Below are 13,495 nucleotides of genomic sequence, written 5' to 3'. Positions count from 1 at the left end.
GGAAACATTTGAGAAGGTTGTTCACAAGGAATGGTGGCTCATTGTTTCACTCACTCTGTGGCCCATCATGAAGGAGCATGAGTCACTGACGTGGGGCTTAGATGAGGACCACGGCGGCACTGGGCAGCGCTTAATTTGAGACAGTAGTTTCCAGGGGCTCGGTACCGGCACTTGAATGTCAGCACCTGCACTTATGACAGTCTGCCACATGGTGGCGTTGTTTGCTACATTTAGAGATGAGCACAAAAACATTTGTTTATTTTATTCCATATACATTAAAATGACTAATACCGGCCACATAAGCCCTTCTTATAGCTTTGGGGTCTGACATAGTCTGAATTGTCACATTTGCAGGAGTGAGGTGGTCAGTAGGTCTGTTGGTAGTGTCAATGGCAGCGCTGGCGGGGGTAATGGCTGGTGCGAGCTGCAGTGGCTTCCTGATGAGGGTCCAGGCACGTATTTGTTTTACAAATGATGGCCTGTCGGGGGGCCACTGTGGCACTGTCTGCTGCAGTCTCGGAGGTCGGTACCCAACCTGAGCCACAGAATCTAGACTTTAAACCAAAGCCTCCCCGATGGATGGGCACTGGGTGCCCACTCCACAATGGGCTCCCTCCTTCACATAGCCTCAGATGGAAGATCTGCACCATGGTGCCAAGGCCACCCTTGAACCAGCGGGACCACCTGACACTCCAGTGCCCTGCTGGGGTCCTCTGCGCAGGGTGTCATTTAAGCATGGGCAAATTTTAGCGAATCTGGCGTTTGTGAATTTGCGTATTTGCGAACTCTCAATCCGCAAAATCTGCGAATTCTCGCGAATTTGCGGATTTTTTTGTTTTTATAGTGTTCGCAAGGATTTCTGCCAGTTCGCGAGGATTTTGTACCAGTTCGCAATTGCGAACTTACTTGTCGGCACGCAACGGTCGCGACTATGTTGTTTCTACGTCTGGTTCATCATCACAGGTTCACAGCACCCTCTGTTTCAACACTGCCACCCTCTGTTTCACCCATGCCACCCTCTGGTACATCAATGTCACCCTCTGGTTCATCATCATCACTGTAGATTATGGGGGGAAAAAGCAAGCACACCTGCCCTGCTTCAACTGACATGAATTAATTTGGGGTTGATTTATTAATGTGTCACTGTTTTAAAATTCCAGTCTGGCACCTGCTTCCTTATCTGTCATTCGCTTTCTGTTGCAGTGCAATTTTTTTTTCCAGGACCTTTGTGGCCTACTTGTAGCTATTCTATGATCCGCTGTGAGGGTCAGAGCAGGGTCATACAATTGTTGCAACTAGCAACTGAACTCTGGAGGGGCCCCAGTCAGGAAGCACTAAAGAGAATGGTTACAAATGATGAATTTGAACTTTTGCACCTGCTGAGTGCTTTCAGTTTAGCTAAACTCGTTTTTCTGGAGAACAGCAAATGTAATGCCCCAAACAAACTTACTTGTGAAAGTTGATTTGTAATTCAAAAGTGATCCAAAGAAAGTCAAAAGGCCTCAAATCCAAAAAAGGGCAGGCAAATGTCAACCTGAGGAGTTATTCTGATAAAAATCATCATTTTCAGAAGGTCTATGCTGCTTGCTAGTGGATTTCTAGTGCAGAATTGCAAATTTTGTAATTTCGCGAGTGCCAGATTGTTGCTGCCCGCCGCACCTACATGTTCGCAATTGCGAACTTACGCCGCAAAATTGTATCACCAAGAAAAAAAAATCCGCTGCGTGCGAATTTGCGGATTTTCGGTAAATTCGCGAGCGTTCGCGGATCGCGAATTTACCGAAAATCCGCAAAATCCGCGAGCGGAACGGATTTTCCGCCCATGCTTAGTGTCATTCAGGGACCTGGGAACACTACCCAAATAGGATGAAAGCAAGGACAGGCCCTTCCATCCACACCTCTTGCACAGTGTAGCGTCCTACTCGCCTGGGCAGGTTCGTTAGTGCCTCACAGAAGGGTAGTAAATGCTATACAGATGTTACCATACAATGCACTGGCCTGGAAATGAGATTGCCTTACAGGCCGGTGCCTAGGACAGGGCAGTAAGGCTGGGGCAGAGTCATGCGCATGCCAAAGAATGCATCATGTGTACCCATGCCATACTGAGAACTAAAACCAGCCCAGTGGCACCCGTGTAGTCTCATGTTGCACTCCACATACGAGCACAGAACATGGCCTTGAACCTCTGTAGCGGGCTTGGGTAAGGTTCTCCCCTAAACAGCCCATATTACACACAGTTTGATCAACAGGGTTTACAAGTAATTCTGAAGGGGAAGCAATGAAATGTTCCAGTGATTCAGGGTCTTCTCCAAAGCAGGAAATCATGTGCCTTTGAAGAAAGTGTGTGTCTGATGAAGAGCAGGGATGTCAGGGGAGATGAAACACCCATCTATATATTATTAGGGGTGTGGAATTCCTATAGCTCCAATGCCTAGGACAGATTGTTTGGGGTCAAGGGCAAAACATGTCCATGTGTATTTGTCCTTGGAACAAACACTTTGGCTGCCAGGTTGCAGTACCAAATATGGATCAGGGAAGGACACTGTCTGCAGTTAAGGTAACATTTGTGTCCATGTGTTAATGCTGTTCAAACTTGTATTTATGGTTCAATAGTGCAAAGCCTTTATTATTAGGGTCAGCACTCCAAATGTTGTAAGCTTTGAATGCACTACTGATAGTGGTTACAGTATAAAATTGTGTAGACACATTTTCAAAGTTTAGCAATGAGAGGCTATGTATAATGCTCCCAGAATGCTCTCTGATTAGATGCAGATATTTACAGAAGCTTGATTGGAGATTCTTTGCTTTCAAATTAAAATGCAAGTAGGAAAAAAACATTTTGTTTAACTACTGTAACATTTTAGGTACCATTTCTTTGCAGCATCAGTTAGTAAAATGTGTTGAGGCATGCTAGTATTTCCCAAAAATATTCATAATGGAAAATCAGTGTAATCAGTTTCAATAAGATTATGGGAAACATCAATATAAACAAGCACTTGCAAAGCCAGAAGGTCTGAAATTGGTGGTCAGCTTTTTAGTTTTGTCAATGTGTGTCTTGTTTTGGCATGGTTTTTGCAAAACCGTATTGGTGTGTGAGCTGCCAGGCCCTCACCATTATAACCAACATTGGCAAAAGCAAAAATAGTTTTTGGTTTCAAAAAGCATACATAGTAGTTCCTGGCACTGAACAAAACTACTTTGTGTGCTGATATGGTCTTTGTGAAAGAGCAGAAGGCTGTCACTCACACTGAAGCCAGAGGATAGACAGAGAAAGAGATAGATAGAATTTTAATAAACACTAAACACATGGTTAACACCAGACTTAATTAGCGCCCAATTACTATACAAAGTCTCAAAAGACCACCCACGGTATATGTCCTCGCATGACAGCTTTCGTGAATGCACAAGCATTTACAGAAGTAGACAGTTCAAGAAAAATTGGTTCTGTCGGGTAGACCTGTGATTATTTTAAAATACAATACATGTAATGCATCAATTGTACTCTCAACACACACAAGGACAAAAGACCAAAACAAAATTTATTTACAGAAGTAGGCCAAGAAATAGTACTCCTAGAAAATATTTTTGAACTGCATTTTAGCATGAGCGAATATGCATGTGTAGATTGCTCATCAGTGATGTCATTTGAGATGTCATCAGTGATGTCACTGACCATGTCATGAATGATCTAATACGTGACATCATCAGCAGTGCATTGCGGGTGCGCGAAATATAGTTAGTACAACTAACTATGTAGGAGAAATTTCAATGGTTTTGTATGAGTGAAATGTCCAGCACACTATAACACCCCTAAAACTTTTTTTGAGTGAATTTAAAAGTTTTTTTAAAGCTAATTCCTAACTATATAAGGCCTGAAACCTATGTTTTTTTCATTGAATATATATATAGATATATATAGATATATTCCGCTCCAATGTTCCACCGTCAACGAGTCACTCTGTAGGGCGGGTGCCGCAGCGCACCGGTGTTCCGCGCAAATATGAAAGCTCCACACCGTGTCCCCTTGATTAGATCCAAAAAGACACGCAGCACTCACGGGATCAGTAGGGCTTAGAACGCCAAACTTTTTATTTGGACAAACGCGTTTCAGGAAAGACTCCCTTCGTCAGTGTCATGAACAATGCATTTCGCGGCACCATTTTAAAAGCGCATGGGTATGTGGTATTAACATTAACAAGGGACTACACCTCGTATTTTCATACGGGCGCCATATTGGAACAAGCAATTCTCACATAGTAACAAACTTTACTGTTATTGCAAAAGACAAACATCATTGTTAAATACATGTCCTATGTATAAATCTTGCCGTGGATCGGCATTTGCAACACTACATTGTGTTGCTTAGTACCCCAATCTGTCAATGTGTATTACAATCAGTTTGTTGAAACGACCAAGATTTTTATAATGGTATGACTGAATATGCCTACATTCTTACATGTTTAGGCTTATTAATCCTAATATATAATCATGGCCTAATTAATAATCTAGCCGTGGATCGGCCTTTGCAACCTTAATGGTTGCCAGTAGAACTAATCGCTTCAATTTAACAATGTAATAGTTTTACCAACCCAGTTCTTTCTGCTTTTAAGAAAAAGAGAGTCCCAAACATCACTCCATCGCCGCCAATTCTGCATTCTTTCAATTACCATTAGTTCTAGAAGCAGATACATGATTCCATGAAAACTCAATTATATCGACAATAACATATAACAGATGTAACATAACCTTCATTCATAACACGAGCTAATGAAATTCCCTATAGGCCCAAATGTGCAGACAATTCTTCTCCAATATTAAAACCACTCGGAGCCTTAGTCTCCAGGTCCACTATATAGCGGGACTCCAACCTCCTAAGCTTTAGGAGTCGGTTGCCCCCCCTCATGGGTTCCGGAACGTGGTCTAGACAGAAATATTGTAGAAGGTCTCTGTTGCTCTGATGTTTTATGGCAAAATGGCGTGCAACAGGATACGAAAAATCCTTGTTCGCAATTGCCCTCATATGCTCCAAAATTCGTAGCTTTACTGGATTAATTGTACTGCCTACATATCTCATTTTGCATGGACAGCTCAGACAATATACAGCAAAACTAGTGTGGCAGGACATACATTTATTCAATTTCCTTCCCCCCTTGACTCCTCAAACATCATAAGTTAAGACGCGTTTGCTGAAGGCACACGCCTTACAGCGTCCACAAGGAAAGAATCCTTTAGCGTCTTTTAATGTTCCTTTTCTGTTTGTGACTGGGTCTAAGTGACTATGAACCAACTGATCCCTCAATGATCTAGCCTTTTTGAAGGTGATCATAGGTTCCTTAGGGATATCCATGCCTATTATGCTGTCTGTTTTGAGAATGTGCCAGTGTTTCTTAAGGATCGCTCTCAGTTCGTTCGAATTGGAGGAAAATGGTGTAATAATGCGAAATCTTCCTCCCTCTTGATCAGTTCTCACCCTTTTCTCAAATAGCGTTTCTCTGGGCAGACGACTTACACGTTTGCGTGTTTCTTTGAGAAGGTTTGGTTTATATCCTCTCTCAATAAATCTCAAAATACATGCATCAGCCGCCTTTTCATAATCACTCTCAAGTGTACAGTTGCGGCGGATCCGTAGGAGTTCCCCATACGGGATACTGTTAATCAATCTCCTAGGATGTCCGCTAGAAGCGTGTAAAATGCTGTTTCCTGCAGTTGGCTTCCTATAAAGAGAAGTGACTATCTTTTCTTCTCTGATCTCTACTTTCAAATCCAAGTAGTTCATCGTTTCCTTGCTTACTTCACCACTAAATCTAAGGTTGGAGCTATTGATGTTGAGCAATGCTATGTATTTCTCTGCCTCAGATATTGGTCCATTCCAGACTAAAAACAGATCATCTATGTATCTGTACCAGACAATAACCTTTTCTGTCCAAGATGTATTTTTTGTGGCCCAGGCTACCTGCTCCTCCCACCAGCCCACGAAAAGGTTCGCGTAGCTGGGGGCGAAGCAGGAGCCCATTGCCGTACCAGATACTTGTCTGTAGATGTCATCCTGAAATAGGAAAATGTTATTTCGCAAGCAGAATTCCAACAACTCCAATAACATTTGACTGTGTAATGCCAGATTTAATGAACGTTTCTTCAAAAAATATTCTACTGCCTCAATGCCCTGTGAGTGCTCTATGCACGTATATAGGCTTGTTATGTCTAAAGTTATGAGACAATAGGCAGGGTCCCATTTAATCTGTTCAATCTTTTCGATGAAGTCCGAAGTGTCTATAATATAGGATTTAAGAAAAAGTACAAATTCAAACAGATAATGATCCAAGAACTTTGACAGGTTTTCCGTCAAGCTACCAATCGAGGAGATAATTGGTCTGCCAGGGGGGTTGTCTCGATTTTTATGCACTTTGGGTAAGTGATAAAATGTGGGAAGGATGGGGTCCATTGTTTTTAGAAAGAGATATTCTTCAAAGTCAAGCATATGTTTGTCTTGCCACTTTTTCAACAAGTGGTATAAGTTAGCCTGACTTTCCACATATGTCTTCTTTGTACAAGGCTCATAGCAGTTAATATCGCTCAGTTGTCGTATTAATGATGACTTTAAGAGATGTACAACCAAAAAAGAAGGGGACGTTTATCCTCACTAAAGAACAACGTGAAGCGGTCAAAACTTTGGCTGAAGATACATCAATCATCTGCAAACCTTCGGATAAAGGAGATAACATTGTTATATTATCCCGAGATCAATATATAATGGAGGCAATACGACAACTGAGTGATATTAACTGCTATGAGCTAAAATATCTCTAGTAATATCAGGAGTAGCAGCCGTGCAGGACGCACACACACCGCACAGGCAGCAATGGTGCAGGCTTCCCTCACACACGGAGCACCTACCGCAGGAGTAGAAGCAGAGCAGGAGGCACACACACCGCACTGGCAGCAATGGTGCAGGCTTCCCTCACACACGGAGCACCTACCGCAGGAGTAGAATCAGAGCAGGATGCACACACACCGCACTGGCAGCAATGCTGCAGGCTTCCCTTATACAATGAGCACCTACAGCAGGATACCATTATATGGACTCTGGCTTCCAGCCATTATACCACCATGTGTAATACAGCGACGCTCAGGTACAATCGCGCTGATCTCCTGTCTATAAGAGACAGTCTTTTGGCGTGTAGCCATGACCCGTTACCTCCTCTTTCGGGACCTTATGATTGTGCTTGTGGCTGTTTTTCTTTGGCTTCCCCCATTGGGGTGCGCTCTACTGAAAGGACTGCCCGAGGTACTCATATGGACTGTACTGAGCGAGTACTCAGTATATGGAGCTTGAACGTTAGATCATTGGTCAAGCACCATCAGTCCCTCCAGGACATGATATATAAGGACTCTCCTGACATCATTTTTCTTACCGAAACTTGGCTGCAGGACGCCGATACTGCCATAATAAATCTAGCTTTTCCTCCCACCTATACGGTGTTTACTTTGAATCGCTCGTCTAGGGGAGGTGGCATAGCCATGGCGACAAAATCCTGCTTTCCGGCTGATTGGAAAGCTATTGATCTGCCTATGTGCGAGAGCGCCTCTTTTAAGGTCACTGTCAGTCATCAATTTACTTTTAGTGGCTTGCTTATCTATCGCCCACCTGGGAACGACACTGTCTTCAAGGCCGCCCTTGCTGATGTGGTTAGCTTGTTGGCTCCTAGATGTGCTAACTTTAACATCGTAGGTGATCTTAATATACATCTTGATCAGACGTCATCTCTTCCTTGAAGCCATGCAACTGAACCAACTAGTTACCTCCCCCACCCACCCACATAGGAGGTCACATACTTGACCCCTTCTTTACCACCTTAGTTCGGGCTAGAACATCTGACCCGATGGTGGTAGGATGGACTGACCATCTGCTGGTTAAAGTGTCATGCCCCTTAGATGACCCAGAATTCAAACCTGTGGATAGACGGATCCTTAAAAGAAACTGGCGTAAACTCAAACTGGAGGAGTTTGTCAAGATCTTGGAGGCGCAGCCCCTAGGCAATCTGCCGAATGTGGAGCAGGGATACAAACAGTTTTGTAACTGGGTCCTTACTGCCCTCGATTCTCTCATACCTATGCGCTGGTCAAAATGTCACGCCAAAACGCGCAGCCCATGGTATAATGAGACCCTTGCCGAGCTCAAGAGAACATGCCGGCAAGCTGAGAGGGCTTGGAGGAAATCCTTTGACCCCACGTTAAAATCGCTGTATTTTGCCCAGCTTAAGATCTACCACAGAGCTATCTGTCAAACCCGGGCCGCATATTATGCATCTGAGTTTTACAACAGCCCTAACCCCTCCAAATTAATTTTTAAGGTACTCAAAGATCTGATGGGGAAACGGGCCACCTCGCTAGAAATCTGCACGGACTCTCACTGTGAAAGTTTGGCATCCTTTTTCGTGGAGAAGGTGCAGGCAATCTACCGAGGATTTATACCATCTGGACCCGGGGATGCACCTAGTGACGTGAAGGTTTTGGTTTCCGAAACTTTGTCCTCCTTGCCTGCCATGTCTGTCGAGGTTTTTGACACTCTGAGCCTCAAAATTAAATCTGGCTCTCCCTTAGATCCGCTGAAGCCGGAGTTTATTACACTTCTCCCGCCCCTCTGCCGTGAGCCCATATTGGACTTGATTAATCTCTCACTCAGTGAGGGCGTGGTTCCTTCCTCCTGGAAGCAAGCAGTGGTCAGCCCTATTCTGAAGAAACCCAACCTTGACCCCCTGCTCCCTGAGAATTACCGGCCCATCTCCCTCCTGCCCTGGACCGCCAAGGTCACTGAGGCACACGTGAACTCCATCTTATCTGCCCACCTCTCTCGTAATAATATTCTTGACGAGAGTCAGAATGATTTTCACGCACAACACAGCACTGAAACTGCTTTGCTCTTTATGACCGAGCATTTGCGTTCAGTGCTGGATGCGGGGCAGACAGCGGCGCTCCTCTTGTTAGACCTGAGCGCCGCGTTTGACACGGTGTCTCATGACATTTTGATGCGGCGCTTGGAGGAAGTGGGTATTGAGGGGAAGGCTCTTCAATGGTTCCGCTCTTTCCTCTCTTAAAGTGGCTATTCCACCTGGCCAGTCCTCTTTCCATTCTCTGGGACTGGGAGTCCCTCAGGGCTCTGCGTTGAGCCCCACTTTGTTCAACCTATATGTGAAACCGCTGGCTGCTGTCGTCAGGCAATGTGGCCTAACCATGACATCGTATGCCGACGACACGCAGCTGGCGGTGACACTCAGTGGGGACCCTGAGGTGACTGCGCCCAGATTCCGTGCAGGACTTATAGCTGTGGCAAATTGGATGCGTAGTAATTGCTTACAGCTAAATGCCAAGAAAACCGAGGTCCTGATTCTAGGGAAGCAGGCGGAACTTTGGGGAGATCAGTGGTGGCCTCCTGAATTGGGGGTGTCCCCCATCCCAGCGGCCGAAGTTAAGAACTTGGGGGTTTGGCTGGATCCTAACCTCTCTTTTACCAGCCACACAAAGAAGACTGCAGCTACCTGGTATGGTATTCTGCGAGGACTGAGACCAATCCTCAAATTCTTCGACCCTCCTACTCGGCAACTGGTGGTTCAGGCCTCTATCCTTTCCCGGTTGGATTACGGGAGTGCACTGCTGCTTGGAGTTAATCAGGCTGAGGCCACTAGGCTGCAGAGGGTGCAGAATGCTGCTGCACGGGCCATTGTTGGCCTCCCGAGACGTTGTTCTGTCTCTACTGTTCTGACCTCCCTTCACTGGCTGCCGGTCAGACAGAGAATCAAATTTAAGGCTCTCTGTCTGTCATTTAAGATTCTGAAGCTCTCCTCTCCTCCTGCCCTTGCGGGCCTTATCTCTCCCTATGTCCCCACGCGGTCTCTCAGGTCGAAATCTCGCCATCTGGCGATTAAGTCTAGGTTCAGACTGAGTAGGATGGGAGGTCGCTCCTTTCGTGTTTTGGCGGCTGGATTATGGAATTCCATTCCTGTCCATATTCGTGCCCTAAATAGCCTGACTCTCTTCAGACGTGCTATAAAAACCCACCTGTTTGCCTCTGCTGATTGATTTCTTCTCTTTCCGGCTTTGATCTGTTATGTTGTGGTACTCGATCAGGCGCCAGGACGCCCCTTTGCTGGGGCAGCTGTGCGCTGAATAAAAGTTATTAACATAACATAACATAACATTATTAATGTTCGCGGACGACACTCTCATACTTTCTAAGATCAGACAGGGCCTTCAGCGTGCCCTGGCCAGATTCGAGGAGTTCTGTCTGGAACATGAACTTGTTGTCAACATTGACAAGACCAAGTACATGGAACTGATGAACTCCCCCAAAGCTGTTGGTGCTGTCCGCATGAATGAGGGAATCCTTGAACAAACCCAGACCTTCTCCTACCTGGGCATCTTAGTAGATAGGAAGGTCACCTGGAAACCACAGGTCACTCAACAAGCGGTTAGACATGCTCAACTCGCGGGTGCCCTATTGAAGGAACACAGGCAGTCCCACACGAAACCCATTGCACCGGTGCTCCAGCTTTATAAATCCAAAATCGGTGCTTCGATACTCTATGGAGCTGAGCTGTGGGGCTATGCCAATGTTGACAGTCTAGTCGTGGGTCAGAATACATTTCTTCGCTCTATAACTGGTCTTCCTCAATCAACCCCCTTAGTCCTCCTGTTTTTGGACCTAGGATGTAACTCCTTTAGAGATGTGGCACACTACAGGCTGGTGGCTTATTGGAGAAGATTATGAGTTACCCCAGAACTCATCCACTATGCCAAAGCTTTGCAGGAAGTCAAGGACTTGGATGTCAACAAGAAATTGGGGTGGTTTAAGACAGTTCACAACATACTGTCAGATATGGGTTTGGTCCACTTGTGGACTTCCCCAGCTGATAATATATTTCCTTCAAAATCGGAGTTCAAAGCTGTCTACTGGGCCATGGTTAATATGAGGCGTATCCAGTCCTCCTCTGGCACTTCTCTTTCTAGTGCCTTTTTGAATATCAAGCAGGAGCCCAAACTAGAGGAGTACTGGGATATCATTTCATTGACCCGTGATAGGAAGCTGTTCCACCAGTTCAGAGTGGGGACGCTCCCTACCAACAAGTTTACGAACAAGTGGGCCAACCCACAATCTAGCAACTGCCCGTTTTGTGTTGACACTGTAGAAACTATAGGTCATATGTTCTTTGCTTGCCCTGCTTATAGCAAACCAAGGAGGGGGTGGCTGAAACCAACCTGCGCCAATATGGGTATTAGGTCCAGTATGGAGGTCCTTCGAATTTTTAAATCTTCTGTGGGGGTTCCAGTTGTGGTAGCCGTAGCAAAGTATCTAGGGTGGGTATGAGTGCTTCGCTGGAAAGAGAAAAATGTAGAAGCCAAGGCTCAATCCCAGTGAAACCTGAATTATTTTCCAGTGTTAATTTCTCAGTTTAATTGTACATTATAGCTTAGGGCTAAACTTAAGCAATTAACTATGTCTTTTTTGTAGTTTTTAAAAAAAATGTCTCAATGTTTTTAATTAATTTATACATACTAAGTTAAAAAAAAGTAATTTAGGTGCTAGACTGTATATACTGCTTTATATAACTGTAGGAAGGTGGCTACCTGACTATGGTTACCCCAGATTTTTTGCCTTGTGTTTAGCTGGTTTTCGACTTAGTTGGCCTGGTTCCCTGCTAATCAGGGCCCCAGGCTATCTGCTCTCTCTGTAAAATGGATTCCATGTACCCTAGGTGCATAACTAGATTGGCTTGGGTCACCTTATCAGCCCCTGTACTATGCACTATAGGTGCCCAGGGCATAGGTGCATCCAAGGCCTACCAGGGGTTGCAGCATATCTTTTGCCACCCCTGGCTGGCTATCTAAAATTGACACAACTGGCTGATCACTCAGCTGGGGCAAGGTGGTGTAATCCCCCCTTGCTTAGATATAGTATGCCTATATCTAAACCTATCTGGACACATATAAACCTGTGAGCCACTCCTATGGCAGGCCTTAACAATCCTGAAGGCAGAGTGCGTGGTTTAATGTGAGATGGTGCTCTAGCATGAGCTGAGCCTGTCTGCAGCTGTCGGGACCAATTCCCTTAGCTGTTCCGGGATAATGCCAAACCATATACTATTAAGTGCATTATAATCCTCGCGGTTATATGTTAACTTTGGTTTGGCTTTATCAAATCATGTCGTGTAAGGTGTCATACGAATTGGAATACTACCCCCTCGCCAGTCCTGGCGACGGGGGTAGCATTCCACCCCTCTAGAGGGGACGACATGTTACTTTTGCTAAAATGCGGTTGATTTTTAAAAGAGCCTCAGATCCACAAAATGGATGCTTCTGCCACAGACACATGTCTGACCTCCTGCTGCTGACCGAAACTCAGCAGAGGAGGCCTGGACAAAGGATTTCCTGTCACAGGGAGGTGTGACACCACCCCAGACAGGAGATAGTGGATTGTAGCAGGGAGGTTTGAAAGAAACCAGACAGTGCCTGGGGAGCACAAGGCTTCCCCTTGCATAATCCGGTCAAACCAGTTCTGGGGCAGCCCAGCCCCAGCTCCAGTGAGACCTGGACAAAGGAAAGGAGGTGTAACCACCCCCCTTCCTGGTCCCACCCATAGGGGAGGGACCTAGCAGGAGATCCACCCCTCAGATTGGAATAAGAGGGGGAGCAGTGCCAATGCAACTCAGATCATCCTGAAATCAACTTTAAACTAAGAAGACGACTGGACTTCGACATTCTGATGAATAGAAGACTGAAGAGCATCTCCCTTGTGGCCTAGGAGGGGCCACCCTGTGAACACAGGCATCACCCAGCACCTCGACGTCTGCTTTGCCGCCGCCTCCCGCCGGAGCCCGAGTGCAGAGCCTGACAAGACCCAGCTTCCCAGACTTCTCCCAGCCCGATCCACAGTCCCTGCAAAGAAGGGACCCGTGGAGGCACCGAGAGACGTGGGAGCGGCCATCTTGAAAGACCCCCGAGACGCTGACTGCGCAGCACCCGAGGCACCCTCGACTCTGTGCTTTGGGGTTTGTGAAGCCCTACAACCGAGCAGCATTTGCACCAAAGATCAGCCCTCCAGCATCTCCACGATCTGCGTGGGGCCCTTTTGTTTTGTGCCACTTGACTCGCCATTCCGGCCGCTTGTCACGTGGTCAGCGGCCATCTTGGCGACAAAACCTACAATTTACACTGTGGGTCTGGTTGCTCCAGACCTGCCCTCGCTCCTGTAGAAAGGAGTACCCGCTCTGACCTTGCTGGTCCGAGTAATAAGCCTTTTTCACTTTCCCCGTGGCTTGCATTAGCCAAGGCTTGTTTGCTTCAATCGAGTTGCCGACACCGCCATCAGCTAGAGCCTTCGAGGGACAGCTCGTAAACGACTCCTGGACGTCCTTGACCTCTTCGTGTCCACGCAGCTGCAGAGAGAAGCAACCCCTGATCACCTGTTTGCACCCGACTTTGCCTGGTTCCAATCTGGTTC

General features: G+C 46.0%; 1 protein-coding gene across 1 annotated transcript in view; it reads right to left on the bottom strand.

The window, feature by feature from the left end:
• The window catches only part of PRKD1 (protein kinase D1), a 929,258-nt gene that overhangs the window by 859,614 nt on the left and 56,149 nt on the right, over window positions 1–13,495 (bottom strand). The window lies entirely within an intron of this gene.

This window comes from Lissotriton vulgaris, chromosome 9 (genome assembly GCF_964263255.1).
Source record: "Lissotriton vulgaris chromosome 9, aLisVul1.2, whole genome shotgun sequence".
NCBI lineage: Eukaryota > Metazoa > Chordata > Amphibia > Caudata > Salamandridae > Lissotriton > Lissotriton vulgaris.
This window is presented reverse-complemented; position numbering and strand designations above follow the sequence as displayed.